The 7,638-nt window shown below is 26.0% G+C and overlaps 1 long non-coding RNA gene across 1 annotated transcript; it reads left to right on the top strand.

The window, feature by feature from the left end:
* The first annotated feature begins 1,093 nt into the window (after nucleotides 1-1,093).
* LOC129983558 (uncharacterized) lies at nucleotides 1,094-4,105 on the top strand. The gene is made up of 3 exons (XR_008785420.1): nucleotides 1,094-1,121; nucleotides 2,288-2,350; nucleotides 3,487-4,105. It is a non-coding gene; the product is annotated as an uncharacterized LOC129983558 (long non-coding RNA).
* Nucleotides 4,106-7,638: the final 3,533 nt, after the last annotated feature.

Raw genomic sequence — 7,638 nt, 5'->3', positions numbered from 1 at the left:
ATGAGTTAAGTAGCAATAAAAATTTGAAGATTAAAAATATTTTTCTGATTTATCTATTAAGATCAAATTATGTAAAATAATGAATGTTAATTTTAATGACGCTTAATCCCAGCGAACATGTTGATCATCAAAGGTAGCTAGTATATATATATAAGACCTGCAATTATTTAATTATATATAATATTTGAAACTATAATATCTCAATACAGTTGCTTAACGACAGTGAAAACATTCTGCTTGTACATGAGTTAAAAAATCCCTATTTTTTTCTCAAATAAGCAATCGAGAACCAATATATATATATTTTTTATAAGGTATGTCCGTTTTTGTAAACTTAAGTTCAGTTGTAATAGTCAATTCTAAATCCATAAAAAACAGTAGCCATATATTAATTTATCAACCCTTGCGACGAGATTCAAAAGTTTTATTATGAATTTTCAGCAGAGATCAAACACACTAAAATATGTTTTGAGATGTGCAGTTACATTAGTCAATCTAAAAATAGCAGTTAGTTTCAAAATCTAAACCCACATCGAGAGTCAAACGCCCTCAAGAAGAATTATATATCCTCATTGTGGCGCCTAATGCTGCAGTGAAAATGTTTGGAGACGGGATGTCAAATTAAATATAGTTCTAATTGGCCAAATACAGCCTAAAACTGTAGCAATATGACTCTCAAATAGCTTCAGAAACAGGAAGTCGATATAATTAAATTAAACTGGTATTCATTTGATTATTTCAGTCCTTATGAGCTCAATATTTTATCTAACCAAATATCACATAACATAGCCCTATTTTTCTACGTCTGATTTTCAAGAAATATTTTTCTCAAATAATTCAATTGATAATAGATTTATCTTAATAGATATGTGTTTCTAAATTTTTTATGACTGTTTACAGAAAAAAAATGCATTAAAGCCTGGAGATCTCAATCAGAGTTCATGTTTCCTAGTGATATCAAATTGATCAGAGACAAGATCTGCATAGGAAATGCTGACTGGAATGTTTCGCATCATTAGCATTTTTGAATAACAAAGGACAAATTTTGACTATAAATGGACTTGCGAAAAACATGATACACTACATTTTCGTCTTAGAACGTAAAACAAACAACATTAAATGTAAGTATAAATCAATTATTTTCAATTTATTTTTTATTTTTATTGTATTAAGTTCTCTATACTATAACAATAAAACGATAGTGAAAATTTCAAACTCTGTTCGCGTTTGCTTTTAGCTCATTCTAAAATTGCTTCAAATGTCATAGCCAAATTCCGTTTTAATTCCATTTTTTTAACATGATAATGTTTCGAAACTAGCATATTATTTGCAAATTGCGGTATGTGGGAACTAGTAATGTTTAAAATTTCTACAGCACCAACTAATGGATTTAGAACAAGTTAGGCATTTAGTTTCTTTTTAAATAGAATAGACTCAATAAAAAAAGTTTCGAAAAGTTTAATTAGTCTTTGCTGAAAAATCTATAAAACTGCATTGTTTATCTTCAACACTCTGACTAAAATAAATCTAACTGCATTGTTTTTCTTCAACACTCTGACTAAAATAAATCTTTTTTATAAGATTTTTCAAAAATGCATTTCAGGATATTTTTTTCTAATAACTGCTATTTATTTTTAATACATTTTTAAAATATATTTAAATATAGTTTACAGCAATATTTTTTTCATTAATTTAGTCGCTGAATTCATGCACAATAATTCTATTAAAAAGTTTTTTTTCTGTTTAATTATTATTGCTAGTATTTAAGAATTAATTTTAAAAATATAATAAAGAAATAAACTCTTAAAAACATTATCCTGATGATATATTACCGAAATAGAGATTTGTATTGTTTTAGAAGTCTATAAATTGCTTTGGGAAATATATACGTAATGTTATTTCAATGTATTGTAATTGAAACATTTTATTTTTTTGAATTCAATTCAATAATTGCATGTCATTTAATTAGATAATATGCTAGTTTTCTTTTAGCAAGTTAAAAATTAATTAATAAAATAAAAAGATTGGAACACCATAAGCTTATTTTTGTTTTCATCATTACTAATATATCTTTATTATCGATCCAACTTGATATCATTGTAGGACTTACAAATATATCGGAAAATAATGTTTCCATTTTTAATTTTGGATTCAAATATTTCTTGAAATATAAATATAATAATGATTACATATGATAATACTTCTGTATAATAATGATAAATTTCATTAATATCATGAATTTATGTATTAATTCAAGTAAAGTGAACAAAGAACTAATTACTTTCAGATGTTTTTTCTTACTGTGTTGGCATGCATTACTCTCTCCCAGGCCAGTTAACTGCTTTATAATGTAAGTATTACCTATGCAGTATAAAAATCAAAATTCCAATCATGATTTTTTTTTGAATTTTATTTACAAAATGTTAAAAATTGATTGAAATATTCAAAATTAAACAAGAACTACCATTCTACAAGAACAAGAATTATAACTTACCGAATAGGGCACTGAACATTTTATTATATTTTGTTTTAGTTGAAATAATTTTCGAACTTTTTCTATATTAACGTTAAATAAATATCTATAAATTATTTGTCTGTGGTTGGGTTTTCAAATTTTATAGAGCCTTGTTTGAGGAAAAATTATATTTGAAATGATTGAAAGTTTTATACTTCTGTTAGTTAGTATATGAACAAACCAACCCATCAATGGCAGATCAACAAGAAGTTTCCATTTAGCAAAAATATTTTTCGAAAGATAAATAAAACGTTTTCAGCTTTTTCTATTCCTGAAAGCTGTTTAAACTGTTTTTCAAAGAAGAATACAAAAGTAGGATAATAATTTTAAGACTTACAAGATATAAGCATTACATTCTATTTTCCTAAACACTCATTTTAGAAGTACGTAAAATAATTCAGATTACTTATTACCTAAGGAACAAGTACATTTTTAGCCGGTGTGACAAAAGGGGGATTCAGCAGAAATCGTAGGAACAAAATGATGACAGACAAACATTCGATCGAATATTTTTTTAGAATATTAATTATTTTAGAAGCTTTATCTTATAAAATTAGGATATAATTAGAATTTTAATATAATAATAGCAGAAAGTTGTGAATGTTACAACAATAATAAAGGAAATTTTAGAATAATAATGGAATTTAAAATTTAGAATTTTTAATAGAAGTGATTTGCGAAGAAAGCAAGTAAGAAGAAGAAGAAGGTGAAAAATTTCCTTGCTATACATATATAAAAGTCATTCAATAAAATATTTTTTTGTAATCCACGTTCTTCTGGGAAAATACATTAACAAAAAATCGAATAAAATTGATATAATATTTCTTATGTGCTTTTATTAAAACAAAACATAAATAAATATATTTCAATACATTCCCTGAAAGTTTCTTTTCTTAAAAAACATTCTCTATTTATTACTTACCAATTTCTATTTATCTTACTAGTCAACTTTTGTATAATCTTATTTCCAGACCTATCCTTACGCTCGTCCTTACCAAGCTGGGTACTACGTCAGGGACCCTCATCGTCACGAGCACGTTGAAGTAGCTCGAGACCACGGAGGTGCAGTTGCAGGTCGATACGGTTACCTCGATGCCAGGGGAATCGGACGACAGGTGCATTACGTCGCTGACCACGCCGGACTTAGGGCTAATGTGCACACCAATGAACCAGCAATCGTCCGCAACGCACCACTCGCCGCTGGTATTGTCTCTGACGGTCTTCTCGCTCGTGGTGTAGCTGCTACAGTTCCTGCCTATAATCCAGCCCTCGGTTACGATTATGGATTGAATCCATATGGTTTGGCATACAACAGATTTGGTCTTGGATACGGCTATGGAAGTGCTTTGGGATACACTGGTCTTTTGGGAAGTTACGGAAATCTCTATGCTTAATTTTTTTATTTCCTAATCTGAATGAATTTGCCTACCTCATTTGAAAATGTGAAAACTGAATACTTGAATTTCGCTGTTTCGTGATGTGTATCTTTAATTTCTAAATTTCATTTGCTTTAGACATACATTTTTTTTTATTTCTTTGGTTTTACAAGTTAGAAAATTCTCGCGCGCTTTTTAAACCAATACTGTATGATTCTTAATTTTCCTTACTTTAAATGAGTTCTGTGACAAGTAGTCGTATTGTTACTTTCTTCTGCTTGATTTTGTATTAAAGAAAAATAAACTCGAATTGAATGCATACTTTCATATTTTATTTCTTGAATTAAATCTAATTTGTTGCATGTATTGAATGTATGTAAAAAATCAATTTGTATTATTTCCTTTTTCACCAATTTTTATTAGATAATTTGGAAAAAATATAAAGAAGCGAAATACTGAATAGAAAGAAATCTAACATAAATTCTTATCGATTATTAAAGTATTCAGGATAAAAGAAATGGAGTAATTCTTAAGATTCGTAAATTGCATTGCATAATAAATTTTTTAAACATAATTATTTGTTGAAAATTTTAATTCCGCTGGAATATAAATTTTTTTCATTTTTAAGAAATTTATATGAAATCAATGCAAATTTTTTAAAACTCAACTGTTATCATATTTTTGTATAGGAATAGATAATCAAGCACTGTATTTTAACATATTTCCACAATTTATTATCAATTTTGATAAAATTATTTTTCTAAAAAAATAATGCTCTGAAACTGAAAATGCATTATCGAATAAGCAATTAATATGCTCATTTTTATTATGTGACAGGAAATGACTGATATCGTAATGTTAATGAAATACGTTATTCTTTTCGCTACAAAAAAGCAATTACTGATAATGATTGTGAATTTTTTCACATAAAATGTTGTCTTTTCTTAATTTATTTTATTTTAATGTGAAACACTCTTTCTGATAAACGTACTGTTTAACTAAACACTCAGCGAAGCATTCACAGCTTTCCTACAAATACATAAATTAATATTATTTTTGTTTAAATACTTTCTTTATGCTACAATCTATAGAACATAATTATAGAAATAAAACAACAGTCGATTAAGGTGCATAGTGAAATCAATATGGAGAAACAAATCGGCTTGCCGCTTTTATAGCCTTCCTATAATCCTTTTTTCATTGGGATGATTTTTCAATAGAAACAACATGAAATAAAATTTTTGAAATTATTAATTATGAAACAGAAAATTTCTTGACTCAAAATATGAATTTCATTCGATGTGGATTTCAATTTTTGATAACTGTAAGATTAAAATAAACATCAGGCGAAACATTCAGGAATAAACTAATAGCAAATTGGTTTTGCTGTATTTGTATAATTACTTCTTTAATGTTTTATTCTAGAGCGTTTGAAATAAGCATACCAGTCATTAAACAGATAAGTTACTGAATATACTAGAATTTTCTGCTTAAAAATCTGTTCTACATTTTTTTATTGAAAATAAATTTAGTAGAATCGTCAAGAAATCTATTCAATCATTATTTAACATTTAATTAAAGAAATTAGTGATTTCTTTGATATCATTTTCAATCATGTTACATAAATGATATTTTCAAGAATTACAGATTTATCTTGAAAGTAAATTTTCCTAAGATAGTAAAAAACACTTCATATCCACAAGAAAAATTACATTGGGAGGAATACTACAATCGCTAAACTACTCTTCTACCACTGGAATCAAAACTTAAGCCTTATCAAGAGATTAAATTTTGCACCAACGCAGCACAATTTTACTTAATTATACATTATAATATGATATAACGTACATTCGTTGTTTATTATCATAGATTTCGCTTTAAACTGAAGGATAAACTAAGCACAGAGATAATTTCATAAGATGATAAATAACTTTAAAACTTATCTGTTAGGTTTTACTATTATTACATTTAAATATTCCAAATAATATTGTATTCAATTAAAATGAAATTTCATCCAACAACTGAAAATGTATTAGAATAAATTTTATGTGATTTAACCATTTAATTATTCTTTAATAATAAATCCATTTAATAAATTATTCTTTAAAATAAAAAAAAATCACTAAAATTAAAAAAATAACAATGAAGATTATTAATTGTTTTCATATTTTGTAATTATGTTTATTTGTTATAAAAGCAAAAAGACTTTCTTAGTAAAAGAAGAAGGAATACACAAATACACTAATCAAAGCGTAATATTTTTTACATTTGATGAATCATGAAATCAACTTACGAAATAGTATTAATATTTTAGCGTGTTTAATATTTTGCCCATGGTCGCATTCTTTTTTTTTCTCTTTATATTAACCGTGTTTCATGAGGAAAAAGGTTTTTTACATGAATGCAGTTTAACTAAACTCTTCGCCGAAAGAAAAACATTTTTTTCTAGAAAATGTTTTTTAGAATGACTAATAACGAAGTGAAATGAACAATTTAATGTATTGCAAATTAATTTTAATAAACAGTTATGATCTAAAGTATTTTTTATTACCAGAATCAAATCAGGCATTTAAAAAGAAATAAATATAATTTACATTTTTAACAATAAATTTAGAGATTAATATTTTAAAACTAAGAAATCGAGATTCAACGTCAAATATATGTATTGGAGAGGAAGAAATTTTATTACCAGTAAGGTTTTTTAGCTTTATAACCGTAAACATCAATGATTATTTAGACAATGTGTGTTTATTTTTAAAATTGTAATGTGATATCTGATTTAAGGATAACGCAATTTTAAATGGTTAAAGAATTGAAGATAAAGTGTTTCAAAAACATCAAGTAAACAATGACAATCAATATCAAACTTAGAAGAAATTAAGACAATTAGAAATATTCAACATGAGCTCTTCCAAGAGTAAGAAGTAAATCTAAGTGATCCCGTGCTTTTTTTTAAGCAAGTTTTGTAAATACTTTGAAAGTTAGTTATTAACGGTAGAATTAGCATTTGCACTCATTGAATATTTATTACTGTATTAAATTTAGCTGTCTATTTCCATTTTTAATTCTCTTGGACAACAAAGATATACATTGCTTTGTTTACTATTAATTGCCCTGAAACGTTAGGATTTTCATTTATGTATACTCGTATCGCGAATTCAACATAATGAAAAAAAATGAATTTAATATATTTTTATGACTAACGAAAACCAGTCTTTAATAAAAGCAGTTTCTTAAAAACAGTTTTTCATAATTAAAAAAAAACGACTATTAGTGTATGAACGTTACTATTTTTTTAAAATTTAACTAACTTTTAACATTTAATTTTTAAATTAATATTAATTATAATAAATGTTTTGGAATCTTGAAATCATTTTTTTTTCTCAAATTTTCTACTGAACTGTAAGCAATTATCTCCAATCTCATCATACAATTTTCCTCTTTATATAGTTAATGAATTGCGTCTGATGACTTTCATCTGATGAAAGAATTAAAAAAAAATGATTTTAACTGCGGACAAATATGGCTGGTTGGTTTTATCCAGGAACCATTTTGGGCTATGCTGCGCCAAACTTAAAGTGGATTAATAGGAACCGAGTAACAAAATATATGGTTATATAGGAGTTAAAATTATTAAAACATTATAAAATAACTCAATGTGAAATTTAAAAATATCAATACACTTTTAAAAACGATTGGAAGAAAACAGGGAAATCGCATATTGTAAACTATTAAATGTAATATATA

This window comes from Argiope bruennichi, chromosome 9 (genome assembly GCF_947563725.1).
Source record: "Argiope bruennichi chromosome 9, qqArgBrue1.1, whole genome shotgun sequence".
Classification (NCBI taxonomy): domain Eukaryota; kingdom Metazoa; phylum Arthropoda; class Arachnida; order Araneae; family Araneidae; genus Argiope; species Argiope bruennichi.
This window is presented reverse-complemented; position numbering and strand designations above follow the sequence as displayed.